Source organism: Agelaius tricolor, unplaced genomic scaffold (genome assembly GCF_023055355.1).
Source record: "Agelaius tricolor isolate 1412-34295 unplaced genomic scaffold, bAgeTri1.0.p SCAF_5, whole genome shotgun sequence".
In the NCBI taxonomy this organism is placed as follows: domain Eukaryota; kingdom Metazoa; phylum Chordata; class Aves; order Passeriformes; family Icteridae; genus Agelaius; species Agelaius tricolor.
This window is the reverse complement of record NW_027269265.1, coordinates 42,182,831-42,210,028: the sequence shown is the minus strand read 5'-3', so window position 1 is coordinate 42,210,028 and position 27,198 is coordinate 42,182,831. Positions and strand designations below refer to the sequence as shown.

General features: G+C 35.5%; 1 protein-coding gene across 7 annotated transcripts in view; it reads right to left on the bottom strand.

Annotated features, from left to right (window-relative positions):
- LRRC4C (leucine rich repeat containing 4C) overlaps window positions 1-27,198 on the bottom strand; it is a 484,651-nt gene that overhangs the window by 215,092 nt on the left and 242,361 nt on the right. The window contains exon 3 of one of the 7 annotated variants that reach the window (XR_011679279.1): window positions 16,269-16,379. The exons of the other annotated variants lie outside the window; for them this stretch is intronic. The gene's annotated coding sequence lies outside the window, so the exon portion shown is untranslated. Of the gene's footprint in view, window positions 1-16,268; window positions 16,380-27,198 lie in introns of those variants that run through there. 7 annotated transcript variants of the gene reach the window in all.

Here is a 27,198-nt window from a genome sequence, read left to right as displayed (position 1 = left end):
CACTTATATTAATCTGAATGAGAAATAACTCACTTTTAAACATTAATGAGATTTAACACCAAAGCATAGCAACACTGTCAAACCCCTCTATTTCTTATGCCTTGATTTCTTCACCTATATAGGGCCTGAATCTTGGTTAAATACCACATTGAAAAGAGTTGTCTGAAGCAGATTACTCAAAAATACAGTATATTCACTTTCTGAATATATTTATTGCCATGGGCAAAAAAGAGGTGATGAAGTGTCTTAAGACTTTTCATGTGACAGAAGACTAAGGGAAAATAAGAATGTGAACTAGAATGAGAGGATGGCAGAGTCTGCAGACCTCCAAGGAATGAAACAGGCTGAGGTGTCTAAAAGTCCTGCTGTGTCAAGGAGAGCTAAATTAAAGTTTTCTCACTGCCTCAACAAATACTACAACAACAGTCCCTGGAAACTTGCATTATAAGACCACCATCTCCAGTTATTTCACAATAAAAAGCCAACAGTAATAAGAAAAATCTCTCTTTGCCAGTACAGAAGTGAAAGATTAAAAAAAACAGGATCAGATCTGTTGTTTATAATTTATAACTCTGTTTGGGGAAAACTAACACAATTTATAGATACAATTCTTGAAATTCCAATAACAAAATGTAATTGCATATTTGTTTTTCCTCCTAAAGATAGCAGAACTAGGGAAAATAAAGGGTGCCAGCTTTTTTACCATGCGATTTTCTCATCCATTTTTCTCTCAGAATGACTCACAGGTTGCAGGAAATTAGAATATAGAGATCATCATAAAGAAAGAATATGTTGTAAACACATGTGTAAGAGCTAAACCATGAATTGGTTCCATTTCCTTAGGACTGGTTAAAATATTTGTTCCCATTAGATGCTTCTACTTAGTTTCTGGAGGACATATTCATGACACAATAGCAATATCAGATACCTTTCTCTGATAGGTAACTCATAGACCTCTTCACTAGCAGAAATATGCTCATTCTTTTGATGACCTTTTACTGTGTTAACTTTAAATCACAAGTCCTCTCCTCTTGCTCTCAGAATTTCTGAAATGACTGTGTGCCTGCCCTTAAAAAGAATTCTCTACAGAGTGAAGTGAAAGTCAAACCAATTTTGTATTTTAAATTCACTCTCCTACTGAATCAGCTCAGAGATATGATAGGAAGAGTTTGGAATTAGTTTTTTGATATTGATGCCTGACACCTACAGTGGGACAAAGCGTGGCAGCTCTATATGGTTTTAAATATCTAATTAATAGCAAGCTGTCATAGGTATATTGTGAAAAGTTACAAAAAAATGATAGAAATACTATATCAAGAGGAAGCTTAAATTATGATCAACATAGTAAAGGAAGATAAATATTAAACTGATTGGTACAGTCAATGGATTTCATAATTCTTATTCTAAAATAATCTCCTAAATTTTTAGAGGAATCCAGCTCTAAAATCTAACTATGTCAGATTGTGTATGCTGAGATTTTAACTCATCTGTAGGTATCATATATTGCTGTATGCTGATATGCAATGGACAAACTTTGAAAGTTAAAAAAGAGGTGGAGAACTTCTACAAGATTTGCAACATGAAGAAGGTTTGTGAGGTACAATTTTCTGATGACAAGAAAAAGAAGCAATGTGCTAAACAGTAAGAGAAAAGGAGAAAAGTACTTAATATAGTTTATTCTCCATTATTACTCTTTAACATATTCCGCTGAGGAAAAAAACAAACAACAATTTATAACAAACTTTTCCACATACTACTGAGAACACTCATCAGTGTTTAGCATTTTAAATTCTCAGCATCAATGCTGACAATATCACTGAGTCAAATATTATGGCTAGATATCTAAATGCAAAATAACTGCATGACTAAATACATCTGTATTCATTAAGGCTAAATCAATGATAATCAAAATTCTTGTTTGTGCAGCAAACAAACTGCTACTAGAATTATGGAGAATTTTAGATCTACATGAGTACTTCTGTTTTCATACAGCATTATGTGTTATCAGTTCTGTTGCAGGACTTGTTTTGAGAGATCAGATATGATAAGTGGAACTGACTCAGACTGAGACATGAATCTGTGTCTGAAATGACAACCACACACTCTTCCTATATTTTCTTGGTGGGATTTTTTTTTTTCTTATTATGAAGATAATGAGCAGAATTTAAAGTCTAATTACCTAAACTTGAATCATTGATTTCACATATCTAGAAATACTGCTGCAAAATGAGACAAAGACAAAAAAGCATAACAAGTGCATCTTCAGTGTCACACTGAAACACTTTGGCTAGATCTGACCTATTATCTATTTATTGCACATATCCTTATGTATCACAGAATGACTCACAGAGCTAAAATAATAATTTTAAAAATATCTGAATTTCATGCTGGATTGACAGCCTTGGAGAATTAAATTTTCTCCTCATCGGCAGTGCAGAAATAGTGTCAGTAGATATACTACTAGCTCGTTCTCATCACCACCCACTTGGAAGAAACTATTGTTAAAGGCAAAAGATTTCTTAACTTTACATGACAATGCCTGCAGGTTTGAGTCATATATGGCCTCTTTTGAAGGGTTGATAAGCACCTGCATTTCAAACTGACTTTCAAAGAAATTAAGGGCACTTAGAATCCGTGGAAAGTGGAAAGACAAAATGTGCTGAAGTGATGTACCTCAGATTCTAGGATCCTAAATTAGCAGTCATCTTGCAAATAAAAATAAATCCTATGTTTCTTAAATAAGATCACAAAAGAAATTCAGTCAAGTAATTGCTGCAACTGTGCTAAAGTCAACACACCATTCAGTTAAGCAAACGATCTGGTATCACTCTTTAAAATTGTGGACAAAAATAATTTGAAGAAAAATATCATTCCTTTATCTCAAGAACAGGAATTGCATTGCATTACTACTAAAATTTCCATAGAGAAAGTGCTGTTGTATTTATCTATTTTAAGATTAAATTTTGATTGATTTAAATATTTCAAAAGTATATACACCTATATAGATGCAAAGACATATGGCATTACTGTTCTGTGAAAAGGTCTTGCTAAGATGGCAATTGCTCCTGCAAATGTAAAATGATTTAATTATAATCCATATAATCTAAATTGGATAGTTTCTGTTTCAAAGACTCACTTGCATAGTGCTAAGAAGCTTGGTAATTTCAATTAGAAATAATATACAGCTGTTGTGCTTTCTTTCTGAAACATCAGTCAATCATAATAAAGTTCATAGATTATTTTACTGTAGGGAATTATTAGTAACACATATCATACAAAACAAAAGCTTAGAACAGTCTTAAAGATCTACTTACCTTTTACCATGTCTTTAGACAGTCAGTCTCAAAAGAAAAATTAATGGAAACATGATAATGCCATAGTTATAGTCAAAACAAGAGAACTTAGGATAAAAAGAAGAAACATGCAATAATTATTAAAAATCAAAAACTGTCAACAGATATATGAATGCCAACAATCCAGAAGAATGTTGCTTCAAAACAAAAATTGAATCTATAATGATTTTCTGGCAGGAGTTGACATTTTTATGACGACTGCTGTACATATACAGGAATCATTTAACATCAAAGCACTTTAGCAGCCTAAATTCATTGTGCATCATTTATATAAGACTTTAAGCTAGACTCGATGCCTCACAGAAAAAAACATTTAGTGTTCCTGTAAAAATTATGTCCGTATAAGCGTATGTTCACACACCTACAGAAATATGGTTTCACGTGTACAAGTTTGTATTACACTGACAGAGAAGCCTGTGAGACCTTGGTCACTCCTCGTGGCTGAGCCCCTGAAGCACAAGTGAAAAAGACGAGAACAGAACATTACTAACACACCAAATAGTGCCATGTGTTTGTATTTAAAGTTGACTCAGAAAAGCTGGAGTAAATATTATGTGTTGATACATAGCTTAGTAAGGTCAAAGAAGACGTAACAATTCAATGGTGCCTGTTTGGCACCTCTACATTATAAATTGGAAGAACAAGATCATTCCTTTTAGATTCCAGATGCTGAGAACAGCTGAGTGGCTGCTTTGTGATAGCACTCAAAGGAGTGTCAATAAGAATGTACAGATTTCCAATGAGCAGCTTTCCACAATCATCTTCTGAGGTCTCTTCCCCAACTACATGAAACAAAGGTTTAAAAAAGTAGTTGAGGTGCCTGAGAAAGGAGTGGTGGAATGAATATTTGTTAGAATTGACAAGCATCCAGAATTAAATCTAGGATTCCTTTCAATGCATTAATGAAAAGACCTGAGAAACCATCAGGACACCTATCAGTGTCCTGCTTTCTTGGGTTCTGAAGAACATGCTGGAGAGACTATTATTAGCAAAACATTGCAAGGAAGGTATAAATGAAAAGTAAGTACTTGAAAACCCATGAGACTCAGTTTGTTATCCATACCTGAGAGAATTATGAGAGTTTTTGGCTTTTTGCCTTTTTTTTTTTTGGTGGTGGTGGGAGGGGGGCTTTAAGGGCAATGAGACAAGGAAGGGATATTTGTTAGCAACAGAAGGGCTGATCCTCCAGTGAAAAAAAAAGAAAATACAAGAGATATGACTAATTATGATTACGAAACCTGCTAGGCAAATGAGACAGAAACAAGTCAACATGGTCACTTGAGTCAGAGATGCTTTAGGGCACAGGACTAAGAGAATATCCAGGCCCCAGTTCATGTTTACACTTGAGGGGAAGGAGCAAGACAAAAGGAAAGATATGCACACATAGAAAAAAACAAGCTTCATCTGAAACATGCTCTTAATCCTTACTGTCATTATTGTTGTGACATGGTCTATTGAATAACTAAAAAAACACAGATGTCTGGGGTCAAGGTATATGAGGCATCAGTCTATCACAGCCTCAATGTTTGATTCATAAATGATCTGTAGAGGGAAGAGCACCACCTACTGAATCACATATGCCACTAGTAAATAGATTTTAGCTCTCTTTAAAGTTTTGTCATCCAATGGTGCTCAATTTTTTGCAAAAGCTACTAATACACAATTTATTTTGTTGCAAAACAGACGTGAAATTTGATCTAGTTTAGGTCAGGCAATTCAGTCCATAGCATTTTCTTTATAGTTTTTTCACTTTCTGTCTGTGTTTCTCTTCTTCCTGCATTCAGTTAACCATTTTTATATGAACGAAAATTCAGATACAATGGATGCTGGTATAACATTTATTTAATTTTAAAAGTTGATATGACTTTATAAACTTCTCAGAAATATGCATCTGAGATGTAAGTTTAGGGGGTGGGCTTGCCCAGCCACAAGTTTATGACAGAGAGGAAAAGCTCTAGACTTGCAAACAAACTTCTCAATAGATTAAGAGGAAAGACAGGTGATACTGCAGATACCAAGAGCATATACTCCACTTTCTCGACCAATCAGCTGAACTAGCTCTGAAAATGAAGCATGAAACAAAGACTTTTTTTTCTTTTTTTTTTTTTTTTGGCAGGAAGTCTAGCCTTGTCACTCATATCCTGGTTTACTCTCTGTATATCCTTGGATCAGTTCTCTGTAAAACTGCTGACCAAGAACATTATTAATGCAATGTTTATGAGGAGGACATTTAGGGACTCATGGAGTCCTGGCAGCTGTTTCTCACAAACTTAAGGAAAAATATTTCTGGATAGATTCCAAAAGCAGAGCTTAAAGCAGTTTTAACATTTTTTTTTCCCCATGCAGACAGATTAGAGTCAACACATTAGCAGGAAGGATATTACACTGACATTCTGTGACAAGCAGGTCATGGCTAGATGAGAGACTTAAGAGTTTTGTATACTCCTACAAACTCAGTGCTTCATTTCCCAATCATGTCTCTTCTTCAGCCACTGCTTTCAGTTCCTGGTACTGGTTCAAAGTTGAGAGGGAAGAGTATGCTAACAAATATTGTAGAAACACACAATGGATGAGATGTGTAGAGTTGAAAATGAAAGACAAGTAAAATATCAATCCATTTGGCAACCTTGCCACTGCACCTGTTATGGTACTCTGGAAATCAAGAAGGGAAACATTCAGAACAGAAGTTTCACCCTGGGCAGCTCAAATGCAAACCTGTTTATAAGTACATCAACTCTTTTCTACTGTAACCTAAATTTGTGTCCATGTTACTTTTCTCTGACTCTTCAAGAATCTAAAATGTTTGTGGAATCCTGCCTCTAAAAATTAGGTTAGCTCTTGGGGGAAAAAAGTAACCTTTCTATTGGTTAAACAAGTTACAAAATGTACATCTTAAAAAAACCCACATATGCACATCATCTGTCAACAAGCAGCATCACATATGTATCCAAATAAAACCACTATTATTAATTTAAAATGCAGTTAAGCAGAGTAATTGCTGAAAAGTCTCAGGAATGAGCACCTAGAGACTTAAGAGGAAATTTTTGGCCTCATTAGTTCAACAGTAACACTCTATTGACTTAATAGAATGAAGACCACTTCAGGTTTGAGCTGTAGATCTGTCCCTGAAATCAAAAAATAGATCTCTGTTTCTCTCTGGAGGGGTTCATTTTTCTTTGACTCCATATTTGTTTTGACTTGGGCATAAAATTGGCTAGGACTTTTAAGAAACCCATTCATTTACAGGAAGGAGCTGTGACAAACTACTTTGCCTATAGTCAAGTGAGACATGAAAGGTAAAGCTGCAGAGGTAAAATAGAGAAGAAAAGAGCTATGAGGCAGCTCAGGATTCAAGAGAAAAGAACACTGATGCAATGAAATGTATAAATACCTAAGGGGGAAAACAGCTAGAACATGGCAATACAAGAATATCACAGACCATCCTATTCTACAGAGCGGCAGCAGCTGACCCTGACCCACCCCTAATTGCCTCATCGAGGGTGATGAAGCATGTTAGTGGTCAGCCTAAGCTTATTGCTAATTCTAGTTAATCCTTCATGTCTCTGTCAACAAATTACTGCTTTCTACCTTTAAATGGAGCATATCCTGTTCACCCTCTCTTTCTGTAAAGCAAAAGCAATCCAGACTGGTCCAGAGAGTGAGGCACAATCTTCGATGGACCTTTACCTGCTTTCTTGCCACAAATTATACCCGTCTCTCCATATATGTCATGCCTCACATGGCAAACATTTGAATCAACCATAATTCCATCCCAATTTTTTTACAGTAAATGCACTATATTTGACGAAAATTGTAGCATAATTTTTGCAGAGTAATTAAGTAGTTGTAGAATAAATACCTCATGAAACTGATTTTCATTATTTGAGCCAATACAAGATCAATGGTGCAACACTAAACGTACAAGAAAAACAATGTGAAAATCTAAGGCATTTTTCTACTGCTACGTTGTTTACTTTCTTTTTGGCTTGAATTACTACAGGAAAACTTGGAGAGGAGGAACAATGACAGATATTTGCTTTTACTCTGAAACATATATCTTAATAATATTTTCTAAAGTGTGAGTCTTTGTATTTTTCATGTTGTTCTTCTTTTTCACTGAAACTAACAAAAGACATTATGAATACTCAAATATGAATCAGTTATTTGGACAAAGCGCATATTTAAATGATCAGTAATTCTCTTCTACTGTCAAAAGACAAAGGCTTACAATTTTCTTTCATATAGAAAGGGGCTATAAACTGTGCAAATGTCATCATGCACTTAAAAGGGCATCAGAGAAAAGGATGGGGAGAAGCACAATTCCAGTGCTATATCCCAGAACTGAAATGGATTGCTGCCAACTGTAAACATACTTAATTCATTTCTTGGTATAAGAGAAGATGAAGGCCAGTTGTTAGATACATTTACGGTACCATACAAATGTTGGCAGCATTTTATAGTGCTGTCATCTTCAGAAAAGCGATAACAGAAACTATGACATTTAATACAATTGCTCCACTGCTATCTACAGAGAAATATCTCAACCACTTTTAACACTAATTTTCTGATTCTCTGAACTTTGCATAGCAAATATCAGTACTGGAGAGTAAAGTCTGTTGTACTATTCTTCCTCTCCTGAAATCATCCACACTATTGTGAACTAAGTTGTGAAAATAGTTTTGTGAGCAGAAGAGTGAGATGGGGGCTGGAAGGGAGTAGTGAATATTAAGAAAGCATGGTCTGATAATTCCAAGTAATGAAACATTAGTACTTCCACAACACATAGAACAAACATAAGAACTACACAATTGTCGCAGACATCTTTTTGTGAAAATCTTTTCTTTAGGATTTTCCTGCTGAAGCTGAGAAGTTTCAGCAACAAATGTAAACAATTATTATCTGCTGCTGTCCTGGAATGCAACAGGTCCACCTGTGATTGGCCCCCTTGGATGTTTATAATTAATGGCCAACAAGACAGAGATATCTCGGACAGAGTCTGAGAGAGCTGCCTTTTGTTTTCATTCTTTTCTTTTCTATTCTTAGCTTAGCCTTCTGAGGAACCTTTTCTTTCTTTTCTTTTTAGTATAGTTATAATGTAATATATATATATCATAAAATAATGAATCAAGCCTTCTGATCATGGAGTCAACATTCTCGTCTCTTCCCTCATCCAAGAACCCCTGTGAACACGGTCACACACAGTGATTCCTGAATTTGAACACTCATTTAAAATTTCCATCAAAATTTATGGAAATGTCTAGCAGTATTTTACAGAGATTCTAGCTAAGTATAAAAAATGTCTTTTTGTTTCTTTCCCCAACCTTGAATTGTAATCTAAATTAACAACACATAGGAATCTTCACAGGAGTTTGACCAATTTTACAAATGACAGAAATACACACAAATAGTCTGTGTAGCTCTTGGTCACCATTAAAGGCCAATATACAGAAAAAGAAAACTCTGCTGGTTTTGGCTGGGGCAGAGTTAATTTTCTTCCAAGTGGTGGGTAGGGGGATGTGTTTTGGATTTGTGCTGAGCAGAGGGTTGGTAATATAGAGATGTTTTTGTTATTGCTGAGTGGCCCTTGCACAGTTTCAAGGCCTTTTCTGCTTCTCCCCAGCAAGGAGGCTGGAGATGCTTAAGAAGTTGGGAGGGAACACAGCTGGGACAGCTGACTCCAAATGACCATAGGGATATTTCAGATCATTCTTTGTCGTGCTCAGCATATAAATCTGGGGGAAAAGGAAGGTAGCATGGGGACCTTTGGAGTGATAGTGTTTGTTTTCCTGAGTAACCATTGCACGTGATGGGGCACTGCCTTATATGGGTATGGCTTAAAACCTGCCCACAGGAACAGTGAATTAATCCTTGTTTTGCTTTCCTTGGAGGACAGCTTCTGCTTTACCTATTAAATTGTCTTTATCTCAACCCACAAGTTTATTCTCTTTTGCTCTTCTAAATCTCTCCCACATCCCCTTGTGTAGGGCTTAGTTGCCAGCTGGAGCTAAACCACAACCCAAACAAGCAAAAAACCGCAAACAACAACATAAGAAAACCCAACCAACAAAGAGCAAACAAGCACAAATGAATTGGCATTGCTTGATGTTAATGACCACTGAGCACAACTACTCATTTCTAAATGAATCTGCTATTTAAGGAATGCATGTTTTTTGTACTGGAGCTTTCACGTTTTATTAAATATAACAACAGAAAAATTGCAGCATCCCTGATTATATGATGTAATGTCAGAGAAATCCCAAGTAAAATATGTATTATAAACTACTTAGTACCTTCACAGACCAACACACTTTGGGATGATTTGAAAATTCCCTACAGAAATCTTTAATGAAATCAGTGTTTCTTTTTTTCAGCCTATAGAAATAATTTGTTATCAATAATTTGGAAACCACAAATCTACTTCCTTTCTGCCAGGATAAATTTCCTCTAATTCTGCTCTAGGAACAATAATTATATTACTCTATCTATATATAATGCAATCCCAGAGTGTACTCTAATGGACAGCCTTTCTTTAATGGGAAAAAAAAATATTGCATCCATCAAATAAAGAGGTAGCCTCTAACTTGCCCCTCTCATGTAATACTGGACAAAAATGCTCCATAAGAAAAACCCTATGCTCCATAGGGATTTATTTGGTTTTTTTCCTCAAGTGATTTAGAGGTAAATACTGTATAGAAATGACATTTCACCATCCAAAAAATCTTACTCTTGACATTAATTTAGATTATGAAAATTCAATAAAATAATTTGGACTTTCTGGCAGATTGGCACCTTTTCAGGATAAAATATTCTGCTAAAAAAAGACTAGAAAATTATTCATGAATTTGAACATAAGCATTTTTTGAATAACAACATTAACAACATGTTTTTGTGAGCAAAAGCAACATGATATTTTCTCAATAACATAATTTAATTAGATTAATTTTAATTTAATTCTTTTAACTTGAGAGTTGCAGTACTTTCTGCAGGCCACATAAACACTTTAAGACGACAAGAGCCTATACAGCTTTTCTTGTCTTTCTTCCAAAGTAACAATGAATTCAATTGCAATAAGAAAATCCATAGTACATCTGGTCAGAATTGTGCCATTTCTTTCATTAACTCATACTCTCAGAAATGTTGTGATGGTGGGCTACTCCCTTCACTCTGCAACATGGAGCTTCATTTCAATGCAAACTTGCATCTCACATCAAGTGTCTCATTAAGCATATATGATTCATAATTTTGATTACCATTTTAATAATCACCAGCGCTCTGTATAAATTACTGTTCCAACAGCAGGATAAACCAGCAGTTAGCTATACTAAAAATTTTACTCATTATTCTGAAATCTGTTCCATCATCCTGTTTCTGACTCATCTGTTTATACCATCAGAGGGTAATTCACTAACATTACCAGACGTAAAGATTGTACAAGCTTCATTTTTCATTTGGACCCTCCCCTGTCCTTTCTATGAAATAGGCTTGCATGCATTACATCCTCTCTTCCATTTATGCTCTCCTTTCTTTCTGCCCTTCATACTTCTCAAATCTCTTTTTCAGTTTGAATGGAGTGACTTTCCCAGCCTTTTTAAGTAGAGCTCAAATACAGTCCCACTTGAGCATGAGTTTAATATCTTACAACTTTGGGAAGCTGGCAGTCCAACTCTGCACAAAAGGTTATTGTCTCTTACAAGAACTGCAATCCTATTCTTACTTAATACTTAATGCAATACTTAATTCTTACTTACATCTCAACAAAAATTATTCCTGGGAAGACATAAAAAAACATCGTGCATCAAAAAAAATGTTTAGCAGAAGCGAAGTGATTTTTTCTTAATGGAGAATGCATAAGTAAAACGCATAATTCCATTATTATTGAATGAATGGATCTTCGTGACTTTCATTAATACTGTTTTAGCAAATGAAACTCACTGCGAAGTATTTTCAGAAACCTGCCAATCCTGACAAGTTTTCTTTCATATAATTCACTTTAAAATCAATCAAATACTTTGCTAAAAAAATAATCTTTTTTGTCATCTTTTTTTTTTTAAATACAGGCAGGTGAGTGAAAGGAAAAAAAAAGTAAGTCACATGCATGATATATACAACTCAGTAATGAATAATATTCCTATCAGTGTCCCAATTAAAAATACTCACATGGAAGCAAACACTGTTAAAAGACTGCAGGACAAAAACTGTGCTAAACTATTAATATATTATATTTGACATGAAAGTCACCAGTTTGATGTATGATTGGCAATAGGAAGGGAAAAAAAAGCAAAGAGAGAAAGAAGGAAAGGAACAACTAACACACCTTTATGAAGACACAAATTGATGACTAGAGAGGGATTTTGAAACATTACCAGGAAAGCCAATGGATTAATATGGTTGCTAAAAAATTTTTTCCATAGTTGAAGAAAACACCAAACCACAAATTCAATGTCTGAATTACAGGTTTGGGTTTTTTTCACAGCTTACTTCAGTTTCCCAGTTTGGATAAAGTGAGAAGTATTTAGACTTAAGAGATTGAACCCTGACTCCATTTCAATCCAAGGCAAAGCTTCTACTGAGAACAATATTTCTGTCAAGTTCAAATATTCTGAAAGACCTTAATCAAGCTTTCTTCTACTTCAGAGCATTCTGGGGTTTTTTTTGGGTTTGTTTTTTTTTTTACAGGGAGACTAAGAACTGTCTTCTGAAGCATGTCTTGCAAAATATAAGTACAGACCATTGAAATATTTTAATGCTTGTGCAAGTAGAAAAGAAGCACGTTCAAGATCAAAATTGTCAGTTGTTAAAAGTCTTATTTTGTGAGTAGACACTTTAACTTCCAGATTAAATACTCTGCATGACTTGAATGTACTCTTTATCTCATTATGTATCTAACTTCATGAAAACAGAGTTGCAGTGGATGAATCACTTCTGTTCAGCTGTGACATCAATTAAGTTAGGCTGAGTGGGGCAACAGCTTCTTTGCTTGAGGTTAAAATGGTTGCAAAACATCCATTCAAAGTAAAAGTGGCAACATTAATGACATTAGAGACTCCTTTTATTTAGTGCTTCATTTATTTCAATGTGTAAAACTAATGCAAAAGAAGAAACTGAAGTACTAATGAAAAACATATGGTACAATATTTGTTTGTGGCAGAAGCGATGCTTAATTACTCTCCTATTACTCATTATTAGCAGTATAACATACTTGTAAAATGACATGGATTTTGATGACAGACCTTCCCTTAGAAATGAAATAGCATAATAATTCATCTAGATCAGAAAAAGTCACTTCAGTCTGCAAATATTCACCTCAGGATTCAATCTTCACAGTGCAAATAGTTTTATAGATACCTGTACTCACAGATACATAAACATGTCACGGCACTTAACTATGAACCTATTTTTAAATTAAATCAAAAGAAGTATAAATCTGGCTTTGGTCAAACAATTGCAAAAAGCCCCTATGACTGTGTAACTTTCTGTTTTTCACCCTAACAACCTCCTTACTACAGCTTTCCACCCAACAACAGAAGTAATATGTAGGTAACGCTCCTCCGCTGCTGCTGCAAACTGCTGCATGGAAGGATATCGAATGTTTTAACTCAAAACCACACAAACCACATTAAACTGCTTCTGAGATTCACTGAAAAATCGGTCCTGTGGTCCAAGAGATGAGAGGACTGAGACTGGTCAAAAATACAGCTCAAAGCAGCAACACCTTAACTGAAGTCCCTGTTAGTTTCTGCAGCAATCACTCAGCCATCATCTACATGTCTTTATGAGCTAGTAATAACTTTGGCTGACCATTATATGATAACTACATACAGCAAAACAATTAAAAATGTATTAGATTTCACAATCAAATATATTCTTTACATATCTGCTTATTATTTATGCTATCTAAATAACAGTGTGCAAAAAATATATAATTTGCATGAAACAATTTTAAACAATCAATGATAAATTAATATCATTCAATTTAAATAATTAATATTAGCTGATAATATTTATAGAAAAATATTTGCACATGATGGAGAGATCCATAGACTAACCTAAGTAAAAAGGGATCCACAAGGATCATCAGGTCCACCCCCTGGCCCTGCACAGGACACCCCAAGAGTCACACCATGCACCTGAGAATGTTGTCTTAGCACTTCTGGAACTCTGTCAGGTTTGGTGCTGTGGCCACTTCCTGGGGAGCCTGTTCACCCAAACCCCCTCTAGGTGAAAAACCTTTTCCTGATATCTAAACTAAACATCCCCCGACACAGTTTATTGTGATCACAGAGAACAGATTAGTGTCTGCCCCTCTGATTTCCCTTGTGAGGAAGGCTCAGGCCACAATGAGGTCTCCCCTCAGTCTCTTTTTCTCCAGGGTGAGCAGACCAAGAAATCTCAACCTCCTCATATGTTTTCCCCTCCAGGCCCTTCATCATTCACCAAGTTACCTGCCACTAAAAGTGATCTGATACATAAGGCAAGAACATCAATTAGTAGACACCACATCACCTATTGTTAATACTACTTTGCATAGCTTTTTCTCTTCAAAACAGTTTTGGCATTATGCAATATGTTTGATTAATACTTGAGGGATTCAGCCCTGCAAGCAAATGTCATGTAACAAACCCTGGTTTAATTTAGATACAATAAAAGTAATATATTAGACATTGTGTGCAATAAATAACTTTCATTCTTCAAGGTGACACATTGTACCTATTCTAAGGTTTGATATGCAATAATGCAGTCACTAAAGGAAGTGCACATTATGATTTTCATACAGGTGCACTTCAAAAAATCCTACAAAGCCAGATGACACAATGTTTTATTTTAGTCCCACTTAAAAACAATTAATTATTAATTATAATACATTTTAAAAATAGCTAAAAAATATAACATCACCCAAGTAAAATCATTACAGTCAATAAACAAGAATTATTTCCACCAGCTTTAAAAATATCTATTATCTCATGAAACACAGTGCATAGAGATATAAAATTCCATACAAATATATACCCATGTGACATATATCTTCAGTATATAGAGGAAATTATAATGCATAGAGAGGTAGCCAGGAGTGAGTTATAATCTTTATCTTTTATAAGATAAAGATTCATTTCAGAGAGCTAACACATATTATTATAATGATATAAAAATAACAGCAGTTCCTATTGCTACACAGTCTTTTATCTCTGGAGCACTTCACAAGCACTAATTGAAACAACATCCCTGCAAGGTGGATACATTTTATTGTCTGGGTTCTACAAATTGCAAAATGAAGGCACAAATTATTAAAACAGTTTGCCGCAGGTCACAGGCCAAGCTATCAGCTAAACCAGAAATACAACATTCAAATTGAAGTTCCCAGTTCTAATTCTTCTTTAATACGGTATGCACAACAGTAATAAAAAATAAAACTCCTAACTAAGCACCTACTTCTGTCATTGAAATCAATAGCAACACTGTTGCTTCCATTGGTGGAAGCTCAACTGCATCACCAAACAATGACAAAGCTCTACTAACATCTTAACACATATGCTGGACAGTCTCCAGATGGCTCCTGAAAATCTCCTAAGAGGGAGACTCCATGACATCCTTTCCCAGTACTTCAACCTATTCCAGTACTGCAACCTATCCCAGTGCTGTTTCTGATGTTCTTAGGGAACTTCCTGTGTTCCAGTTTGACTCTTTGCCTCTTGCCTCTGGTCCTCTTACTGGGCAATGCTGAAAAGAGCATGTCTCTGTCTTCTTTACAGTCTCCTCTAAGGTATTCATAGTCATGAATACATTTCCCTCCTGAAGTTTGTGTTTTCCAGGCTAAACAGTCCCAAGTCTCTCAACCTCAGTTCATTTTAACCTTTTTTTTCTTAGGGGAATGGGTGCATGAATAATCTAAAACTCATGACTGCAGAGGCAGAGGACTAGACCCCAAATTCAAGGATAAAGGAATTAGGCATATAATATATTTAGAAATAATTAAGTTCCCAAAAAATTCCAATTATCTGTATTGTCTAAATGATTTAGACAATATCAAAGTGAACCTCACTATTTCCAGCAATCATTAGATTATCCAATCTAATGCCCTCCAAATATTTTACATGATAGCAGAGTAGCTGTCTACCACATATTAAGCAGAAGATTTATTCTGTTTGTAGAATGGAACAAATTATTATTATTTTATGGCTACTTTGAAAAAGTGTTCATAGAAATATTTATTTCAAAGACTTCTAATGTTTTACAAAGTTGGTTATGTCTTCTCACAACCATATTTTTTTCACGCATTCACTACAGAAATGATAGACATTATTGTTAAAAACATAAAAAAATAGGAATATTTTTAATAAAGTTAAAACATAAGCCTTGTGCAATTTTTGGTGGAGTCATCCTTTATTTATCCTGAGAAACAAAACAAACCTAATTATTCATACAACCCAGCTGCTGTCTTGAAGCACATGCTTTAATATACCAGTAAACATAGGGTGCATCAGATTTTTCTTTTCTAAATAAAATATTTTAGAAGTACTAAAGAGCAAAAATTATGACAAATGTCTTAAAGAAAATTATCCTTTTAGTATAAAGGAAATTAGGGAAACGGGGGAGACTAAAGCACCTCTGCCTACAGAATCTTTTCCGATGGTATAATATTGAGCTATTGCATCCTGATTATTCTAATCAGTTCTGATTATTTCAACTCCTACAAGTCAAGCATCAGCAGTGCAAAGTATAATGGGAATATCATACAGCTAAACTCAAGAGACAGAACCAAAAAAAACCACCAAGCGATTTGTTCTCTACAAGGAAAAGCATTTATTCTACTGGAAAACACGGAAGTGCCTGTAAACAGATATGCCCATTAAATCAGTTAGTCAGCAAGGTCCCTTTCAAAAGAGAAACATGGAAAACATCTTCTCAGGTTTTACTTAACTTTCTGTTCAAAGGATGGATGTTGAGCCTCAGGGATCAGCTGGTGACATGAAAATCTATCTTCCAAATCACTCGGGTGTTTTTCAGTAATGAGTTCCCACTTCCCTATCCCTGAAAGGCATGGCAAATAGAGTCATAGATCAAAGCAGCACATAGCCGAGTGAGTACAGCTATGGAAGCTAAAATGGCAAGGGCTGCTGTGTGGTAATGAAAAGAGCCATCACTAAAGATTTACTCCAGAATTCAAAACTGTCACTTTCAATTTGAAACAAGGGATCCATTAGCTTAGTGCACTTTTTATTGTTATTGATTTGCAATTTTTTACTTTCTTTTAATTTCAAACTGTCATTGAATGCACAACTGTTTTTTACTTCACAGAATAAGCCTTGATGATTTTGCTTTCAAATAATTATTCTCAAACCACATTTTCTTCCTGCATCAGCTTCTTAATGAGTTTCATTAATATAGGTTTCCATTTACCTTAATTATATTTTGGCAGATTTGCTTTTAGCCACGTCTCACCTTACCACAGTAGTGTTTTGTTACATCCTCTGGTTAAGCCAGAGGGGCCCTGAACAATTACTACTTCTACTAAAGTGTGTGTGCAAGCAGGGGGCTAATGTTCATGGATACTTTTATTCATACCTGATCAAAAAAGTCAAACAACCTCCCATCTAACTTAAGTAAATTGCAAGGAAATCAGCTACTGTCCCCCTTGGTAAGGAGAAACTATTCAAAACAATACAACTGTAAGTGGCAGAGGAATTCCAGAATTGCAAGTCCCAAATATAAAAACTATGACAATAATTTGAGACAAATGTCATAGTGAATTATATTTACACAGAGCCGTGAATTATATTTACACAGAACCCTACCAGACAGCTATAACTCTGATATTTGATTGACACCCTTGCCCTGATAAACTCAGCCAGCAAAACAAGACATATTTTTATCTCAATCCAGTGAAGGCCTCACATGTACACCTAAATTTCAATGAAAAACTAATGTAAGGAGGTTATTTGTATTAACTTAAATACATTCATATTAAATTAAATACATGCTTACGGACTTCATTGGATCAGGATCATAGCCCCCTGAAAGACTGAAGCCAATGTTGCTAAACCTTAATCTGAGAAATAAACTTAGCATAGCTTGAGATAAGGATATGGACACTTTAAATGGGTTATGACCATTTACTAGTATTAATAATACTAGAATGATATTAATATAATCACAGAATCACAAAATGTGTGGGAGTGACCACAGTAGGTCATCTGGTCCAACCTCCATGCTCAGCCAGGGTCATCCTAGAGTGCATGTCACAGGACTCTGTCCAGACAGTTCTAGAATATCTTCAGTGAGGGGGATTCCACAGCCCCTCTGGGCAATCTGTTCCAGCTCTCCTCAGTCACAGTAAAGTTCTTCCTCATGTGCACTCGGAACTTCCTGTGCCTCACTTTCTGCCCACTGTCTCTTATCCTATTGCTTGGCATCACTGAGAATGGCCTGGCTCCATCCTCTGACACCCTCCCTCCAGATACTGAAATTGATGAGGTCCCCTCTCAGTCTTTTCTTGAGACTGAACAGGCCCAGCTCCCTTAACCTTTCCTTGTAAGAGAGATGCTCCTGTTCCTAAATCACTTTTTTTGCCCCTCACTGAACTTGGTGTAGGAGCTCCAAATCTCTCTTGTCCTGAGGAGCCCAGAACTGGACACAGAATTCCAGATGTGCCTCACCAGGGCTGAGTAGAGGGGCAGGATCATTTCCCTTGGCCTGCTGGTACTGCTGCTCCAAATGCACCCCAGGATCCCACTGGCCTTCTTGGCCACTGCTGCTCATGGACAGCTTGTTTTCCACCAGGACCCCCGGTCCTTCTCCACAGAGCTGCTTTCCAAGAGCTCAGCCCCAGCCTGTGCTGCTGCAGGGGGCTGTTCCTGCCCAGGAGCAGGACCTGCACCTGCCTTTGTTGAATTGCAGAAGGTCCCTCTCTGCCCGTCTCTCCAGCCTGTCCAGGCCCTTCTCAAGGGTTGCACAGCTCTCTGGGGTATGGGCCACTCCTCCTGGCTTTGTGTCTGCAGGGAACTCTGCCCCTTCCTCCAAGTCAGTGATGAATTCTTTAAACACCAGTGGGCCCAGTATGGAGCCCTGGTGGACAGTACCAATGACACGGGTCCCACCATACCCTGTGCTGTTGATTATGTCTTTCTGGGACCTGCCACTCAGCCAGTTCTCAATCCACCTCACTGTTCACTCATCCAGTCCATCCTTCCTGAGTTTGCCTACAAGAATGTTGGGAAAGACACTGTCAACAGCTTGGATAAAGCTGAGACTGACAATATCCACTTCTCTCCCCCATCATCCATCTAGATAGTTGTTCCACTTTTCACTGTAGAAGGAATTCAGATTGATCATGCATGATTCAATTTTAATGAATTCATACTGACTACTCCTGATCATCTTCTTGTAATCCCTGTGGTTAGAGATGGCCTCCAGAATGAGCTGGTCATTAGGGACTGAGCTGAGACTGACTGACCAGTGGTTCCCTGGATCCTCCTTCTTGCTATTTTTGAAGACTGGGGAAACTTTTGCTTTCTTGCAAAACATGTCTCAAACATGTCTCTCCATCACCATGACCTTTCAAAGATGACCCTGTGTCCTCATCCCTGTGTCCACTAGTTTTCCCAGCAGTAATGGATACATCCCTTGGGGTCCATGGACTTGTGGATGACAAATTTCCTAGGTGTCCTCTAACCCAATCCTCTTTGACCAAGGGAAAGTCTTCTAACATTCCTTTACCCTTCTAGGTCAGAGATTCCCAGGGGCTGTTTTTGTCAATGAAGACCAATGCAAAGAAGTATTTCAGTAATTGTGCCTCCTATGCATCCTTGATCACCAGGACCCTGCCTGCATTTAGCATATTCACCCTGGTGATAATGGGTCCACATTATCCTTAGTTTTCCTTTTGTTACTGGTGTTTTTAAAGCAGCCCTTCTTGCTGTCCATGACACCCTTGACCTGATTTAATTCCAGATGGGCCTTGGGCTTATCCCCATTTCTACTTTCTCTGAAAACATTTCTAAATTCATCCTAGTGGCCCCACTGTGTTTCCAACTCCTGTGTATTTCCTCCTCCTACTTGAGGAATGACAGAGGTTCTCTAGTCACCCATGGAGGTCTTTTCTCCCCTTTGCCCAATTTCTTGCTTATTAGAATGCATTGTTCTTAAGCCTGGAGGAAGTGATCCTTGAATATCAACCAACCTTGAATATATCTTGGACTCCTCTTCTCACATGTTCCCATGTGATTATTCCAAGAAAATCCCTGAAGAAGATAAAGTTAGCTCTTCTGAAGACCATGGCTGCACTCTTACTCATTTCCCTGCTTCCTCCTCACCATATAGTGAAGTCCACCATCTCATGGTACCTACAGCTGAGGCTCCTCCCAACCTTTATATTAGTAAATTCTGTTTCTTGTAAATATATTTTATGACATAGTGATATATGAATCTTTTTCCTTTAAAGCTCAACTAACAAGCCAAACCCAAAAGTGTTTTGCAATTTTGTATCTCTTTCATAATATGCCTTCAGCACCATGTTTTATTTTGTCACGGCCAAAAGTCCAAACAGTTAAGCAGAACAGTTTGGATTTGCTTCCAAAGTTCTCTTGTACTGGGTTTCTGTAGCTGAAAGTACTTGGATACAGAAATTCCTGCCAACAAATGCAAAATACTTCATCTGCAGATAACTTAGTTGATCTGCAAATTCTGTAGTCCATGTTCTTCCAATAAACAGCTTTTACACTGATAAGATAGATGCAACTTAACACCTAAAAAATTACCTGGTGCTGACCACAAATAATAGTTCTAGTTTAGAATTTCTGGATTCCTGACCCTGAAAAACCATAAAAGTTCCCATCCCTGGAATTGTTCAAGGTCAGGTTGGACAGGGTTCTGAGCAACATGATCTAGCTAAAGATATTCCTGCTCACTGCAGTACAGTTGGGCCAGATGACCTCTAAAAGTTACTTCAAACCCAAACCATTCTAGGATTCTATGAAACTCACTGACATAGAGCTTCAGACTTAAAATATTTTACTGTATTCCTGTCTTTTACCTTATTTAGAAACTTAACTGAAACATGAATATTCAGGTTCACTTTATAAACCACAAAAGAGAGATACTTAAGCAGATCTCAAAAAATGATTTTATAAAATGAATTCTCCCCAAAAAAAGGCCATTAGATCTTTCCCTCAAAAAGGGTAACAGTTATTTTTCTAAAGACTGTGATTCTGTAAAAGAACAAACAAACAAATACAAGAAAGTATTATAATAGTACCTGGTTTTGTCAAATAAGTAACATTTCTCTGTTGTAATATAACCCTTATTCAACAGTATACTTTTATTTTCTGTTTGCAATCAATTTTCAATGATATTTAGGACTGAGGATGACTGCATTTTTCAATTTCTCTAGCATGAAAATTTTAGCCAGTTTTAGACATTTAGGCCATACCAAACTATCCTCTGATTATGTTTACTTTCTTCATGCTCTCTCTCACTTCATTGTAATCTGTATTTTAGATGAGGAACTACATTTGAGCATAGATATTTTAATGGCAGCAGATCAAATACAATCAGCTACGTAAGTTTTCTTATTATTAGTTCTCTGGTAAACTAGAATAATTAAGGTAGACAATCTTTCATGAAAATATTCCAATTAGGAGTTAAATGAGGACTGCTGAATTTTTGCACAGAGTTTTCTCATATGATTCATTTGATAAATTATTTTTTCTGTCTTTCATTTTCAGCACTTCCTTTTAACATAACTAAACCACAAACAAAAGGAATCTTAGATTAAAAACAATCATTAGGAATGCACATTTTATAAATAACTGAGCCAATGAGGTGAAATGTATTATACAAAGAATTATTTTACAAAAATATGCATATTGCCCTCTGATTTAGCAGAAAGCTTAGAAAGAACTAAATAAAAGGTCCTGTCTCAAAGCATTTGTCTTTTTTTCAAAGCTGAAAATTGAATTCACTTCTGTGAAAAATTACAAAAGTACAACAAAGCAAGCAAGATGCCTCAAATTTTCCCAAATTAAATTTTTTCCTCTCTCAAGTATTAGTTCAAAATCCCAGACACAGGAAATGCCTGGGATCTCTCCTAATCAGAAAACTGAAGATGAATCAAATGGCAAAGCTGGCAAAAATCTTAGGCCTTGATACTTCAGTTCTAATTCAACAGAGTTAAAAAAAAACCAAAAAAAATCCAAACACAAACAAAAAAATATTAGTTAACTGAGTAATTAATGCCTCTGTATACTAAGGATGTTCAGGTATCTTTTCCTTTGTATGCCAGTTAAGGTATTACCCGCCTATGTAAAATGATACAGTTCAGCGAGCCATATGCATTCACTGATTAGTAAATATACCCCTGATGATTCTCTCTAATGCTTTCTAGTGCCCAAATTTTCTTCTGAATTTCTTCACACTTTTTGCTCTTAATACCACAAACAGATTTTCCAGAAACACATCCTCTGCCAGTTATGAAACAGCATTCAGGAAATTCCAACATACTCTAGTAAATTAAAAATATTTTTCCAAAACCCTCAGATATTTGGCTAATCTTGTCTCACACAACATAAAGTTCATCATGGACTGGAGACATGGATCCTTCCCCCGCAATATCAGAGACTCATGTACCAGAACTTTTGCTTCTACACTCAGAGCAAACGCATGAACCACCTTCAAAGACACAGACCAGAAACTAAATGTATACAGACTTATTAGAGGAGCCTAATTTTATGGAGCATTATAGGTTCTGCCCACTAAGGAAACCCTTTTTGTGCCCTAAACTTTTCTAATACACAGATAACCATATTTTCCTAGCAGATGACCTAAAATGAAATTAAACTTAGACTAATTGTTTTTGACTTGTATTTAACTTTCTTACTGTTAATGGCCAGGATTATTGCACATTTCATTTCATTTAAACTTGACCCTGTGAAGCAGCTGATACCAAGTGCTCACATGTACAGAAATGGCTTTTTTAGAAAACATGTCAACAGTTGGCAAGTCTGCTTTCTACAAAGATTTTACAAATTTCTAAATGCCACTGGTACATAAAGAGATTTTATAGTACAGCTAAAGTCAACTGCCCTACGTTCCCTTTTGGCAGATAATCTGTTCAACATGCACACACATGCCTTTGTGGAGTGTATTTGACCATCAAGAATACGATTTCTACAGCTGCAATTCGTCATTCCAACTTACACTAAAATTCATCATGCAATCTTTGCTGAATTCACAGCTCATTACAAACATTTTATAAAACTTTGTTGGTGGAGGAAAAGCTCCTAAAACAAGAAATGACACAAAACTGACATATATTCTTTTCATCATTCAAGAAATGTGTGCTACGGTGACATTTTCTGCTGCACAGAGGAATAACAGAACTAATACAGACATCAAAAATAATCATTTTGGCAATTGCTTATGTTTTCTTCATCCTTATTAAAAGCAGAATTTCTGCATCAGCAATAAACCAAGATGTTTACACTTTCTTTGCCTTCCCTTTCTGCCTTCCAGCACTGGAAAAGAAATTTCTGTTCATGACACTGTAACTCTTGCGCTGACAAACACAGAGAAGGCAAGCACTGGCTCAAAATCACAGCCCCCAAAGCTCACTGCTTTACAAAGATATGGTTAGGTCTGGGAAGGACAGTGTATGTTAGGTAAAAGAAGGGGTCTGGTTTCATATGTTCATCTTACTTTCTCACAGGTCTTCTCAATTACCTCAGTTCTATACAATCTTATTCCTTAGGTACAGATCTGGGAATTAATTATTTTTAAAAGCAGCAATGCTAATAAGATGGACTCTTAGCAGCTATTACCAGCTGCTCTTATGTGGTTTGCACATAAAAGAGGCTGGAATGTATTTTAGGATCAGAAAAGTCTGTTGTATATGTAATTCCTGTTCCTACCTCAGTCTAGATTGTCCTTAAATGGATATTTCCTATTATTATATCAAAAATGCTATTAACTAAACCAAGATATTTGACTTTGTCTACTTTTCTAATGCATACATCATAAAAATTAATTTTTTCAGTTTCAGAAAGCTCTTTAGATGTCTCCTTAATTTTTCTAATATAAAATGTAAATAAAATGTGCATGTGTGTTTCTCTCATTACACAGTGTACAATTAAAGTATGAGCAAAATCCTGAGACCTTAATATTTAACCAAGAGTCATGCATTCACTTCATTCTCTGCAGTAGCTCCTTTCAAATTAATATAATGGAAACATGAACATATATGACTAGGAATTGGCTTTAGGTAAAGATATTCATATAAATCTTTGATTAGTGATAGTCAAAAGTTTAATTTAATGGATAATCTTTCTAAGAAGTATTTAATGTTTCAATTATTGTTACAAATAATACAAAAATAGCTAGTCATGTGCAACATATTACAAAAAACCTATTTTTTATCTTTGAACTGAAATTATTTTAAAGTCTATTTAGTAACAGTTAATGTTTGTTATTCAAAATTATTAATGTTGTATAAAACATATTTACACTGATTAAGTTTTAGAGTAACTAAACTTTCCATCAACTTGGATAGTACCGTGTCACGCAAGGCAAGGGGTACTGCTTGCAGAAGAGGAATACCCATATAAAAATACTCTAAGAGATAAACGGCTAAATCATATCATTTCACTTATCAGCTGATCTCTCTAAATACCATTTTCTGGGAGCATAATAGATGTGTCATCAGAACAACCATTATTTCTTGCTCTGTTTCAACTTTTCATGCAATTTAGGAATTTATTTGAAAAACTCCCCTGCTTTGAACAAAAAAAAAAAAACCAAAAAAAAAAACAAACCACAAACAAAACCAAAAAAACACAAAACCCTCTGAAATTAAGCATTTCTCATGCATCCATTAAACCTGACATGACAAATGAAAAATTTTCTTGTTAGAGAAAGCCAAACCCATTTAATTTATGCTTAATTTAATTCTTTGTTTTGTAGCCAAACTGAAATTATGTGAAAAAATTATCTGCATAGCTCGACATGTTATTGAGTCAAAATGTGATCAAATGTAAAGCAATCCTTGATTGGGTGCAGTCAATGTGCCAACAGTTGAATACCACACTATAAAATGCTACAGCATAAAAGAGATTTTGGGGGTGAGGGTCATTTCAATTCAGCAGAATAAACCAGTAGTTCATTTTTCAAGAGCAGGAGATAGCTATTTGATAAAATATCATCAAATTTGATAGTAACTGATCAAAATTAACAAACATGTACTTTGCTGCTTGATAGCAAACAAAGCAGATTTATATTCTGTTAAGATCTTCCCTTTAGGATCTCACAAGCTTACAAGTGTGACAAGTATTTGGAAGAAAAGTAAATCGATTTCTAATTTTGACTAATAAAGTAACAGACTAGCAAGTTAAATATTTGTTATACTTGCTACCTCTTGAAAGTGATTCCATGAGAAAAGTAGTAAAAAAGTAGAAAGACATTTTTGGTTGATTTCAACCAAACTTTATGAGTTTTTGAAGTACTGAATCTGTAACTTAAACATAGGAAGAAGTCAAGAAAACATTGCTGGACCTCATAATTTTGAAAACAACTTTTCATATGCAAATTTGCTACAAGGTCCTGCTGCAAATAATGGCCTGAAAAGATGGCAAAGATGCTTCAGGGAAAAGATATTTTCTTTATTCATCTCAATGAAGTTGTTCACTTTAACAATCATCTCTAAAACATAAGAGTCAGTTTTAATAAGTTACTTGGGAATATGATACAAAAGTCACAAGCCTATCTTCACACTTCACTGATGCTAAGAATAAGAACCTAGCAGAATACACAGAAACTTGTTTGCACTTAAAGTACTGCATTATCTGCAACTTCAAATGGTGAGGGTTTAAAGGCAGCTTTACGTTGTAAAGGCAGTTTTACTTGAGTAGAATAAATTTTGCATAGGAAAGTCCTGGGGAGGCATAACTCATTGCAGCTCTATTTCAGTAACTGCTTCAGAGAGCAGATTAGCTATCTTCAGAAACTTGTCTAGTTTGGAAAACAGCTACATCCACTCAGAATCTGGCATACTGTCTGAACATCTGTATTTTTCTGATGTCATAAGGGTATTGATTGTTATTGAAATGTCAGTCTTTCCAATGTGACTTTTTCTTAATTATTTTTAGATACTCAGAGCCCCTAAACCATTGAATTCCATCACCAGAAAATGAAATATAAGCATCATTACAGCTTATAAGCTTGCTGTCAAACCAGACTAACGCATGTATTTTAATTCTTTTCATTTGAGCATTTAAATCTTCTTTATTAGTAGATGCTCAATATGTCAAATTAAAATGTTTTATTTTTCTATTTGGAATAATTATAGATTTGTACATTTGATAATCGAGTAAAAGTAAAGATTAAATCAATAGGAAACTTCAAAAGTATATAGAAGATTCTCAATTGAGTTAACTAGTGGGTTTTTTTGTGAATAAGACTCTGAAGAAGTAGTTGAGGAATATTCAGAATATTGTCCTGACTATAACAGAAGTAATAAGAACTAGCAGGTACTCCTGTTTCTAGGCTCTTCCCTTGTTATTTGGATTTTCATGTTAAATTAGTATATTCACAAAACTATAAAATTATCAGGCATTGAAAAAAACCATTAGGGAGAAGCTCTGAAAAGTCTGAGGAAGTTTACTTTCTTTCAGTAAACATGTTGGTTTCCTGCCAAACAATTAAAAGTCTCTGTTCAGTTGTAAAGAAAATTGGTCCAAGTAGAGAGGAAATGATCATCCTCTAGACTCTTTGCTAGTCAGAGGAAAACTCAGAAATATACTGCTTCATAGCTCACTGATCCCAACACTAAAACATGACCAACAGAAAAAGACATGACAATCTGGATAAATAAACATGATCACGTATCCTGGGATTTTTTGATGGGTATATATTTCTCTTTGAAAAGGAAGGGCTTTATCTCTGTGGACACACATTGGTAGCCAGAAGAAAAGTCAAGACATTCTAATATATTTTAAGTAAAACAGAACAGCAGTATAGACTGGAAATATTCCTTGTCTTAGGGAGGTCTGTAGCCTTGGAGCCCTGAGCCCCTAAGAAACTGGTCCATGCCACCCCTGATTGTGCTTTCAGTCTACACAAATTTTATTAGAAAACTGCTTTGAGATTGCTTTCTTAAAATTAACACTGACACAGAAAGGCCCCACATATGCTAACTACTATACCATTTGTCTTTCATTAAAATGAAAATTAATTAGATATAATGATCAAATTCACCAATCATTTTGGAGAAGGAAGATTATTTGAAAAGAGCTTTACATCATTAGTAATGCTGACAAGTCTTATTGTCTTAGCATATTTTGTTATGCTGGGTTTATCTTTAAAACACTAGTCCAAGAATGAATCTGTTTTGCAAAATTGTAATTTTCATGCTTTTCTCAGTAACCAGATTTTAATGCTGCCTGTATAAAAAGATGAAAGAAAATAAAAAGCACCGAACCATTACAAAGAATTCCCCCTAAAAAACCAAAGAGCCAAGCAACCAAAACAATCACAAAATTCAGAAAATAAGAGAATGGAGGTTTTTAGGATCTAATTCCGGGTTTTAAAGACTTTAAATAGTGAGAATGTTCAATTGTGCTAATTCAGTTGAGCACAGACTGTAATGTTCTGCATACTCAAATAACATCTAAAGAATAAAATGCTATCTTATGCCAGGAAGCAGTTCTTGAAACAGTTTAATATATGTTCTGACATGTTTAATTACTGGAATATTTTGCCACTGTATCCTAGAATCAAAAGTGGTTTTTTGCATAAATTATCACAAAGAACATAGTTTGTTGTAGCTTATTTTTCAGCAGTGAATTAATTCCTATATCTCTAAGTT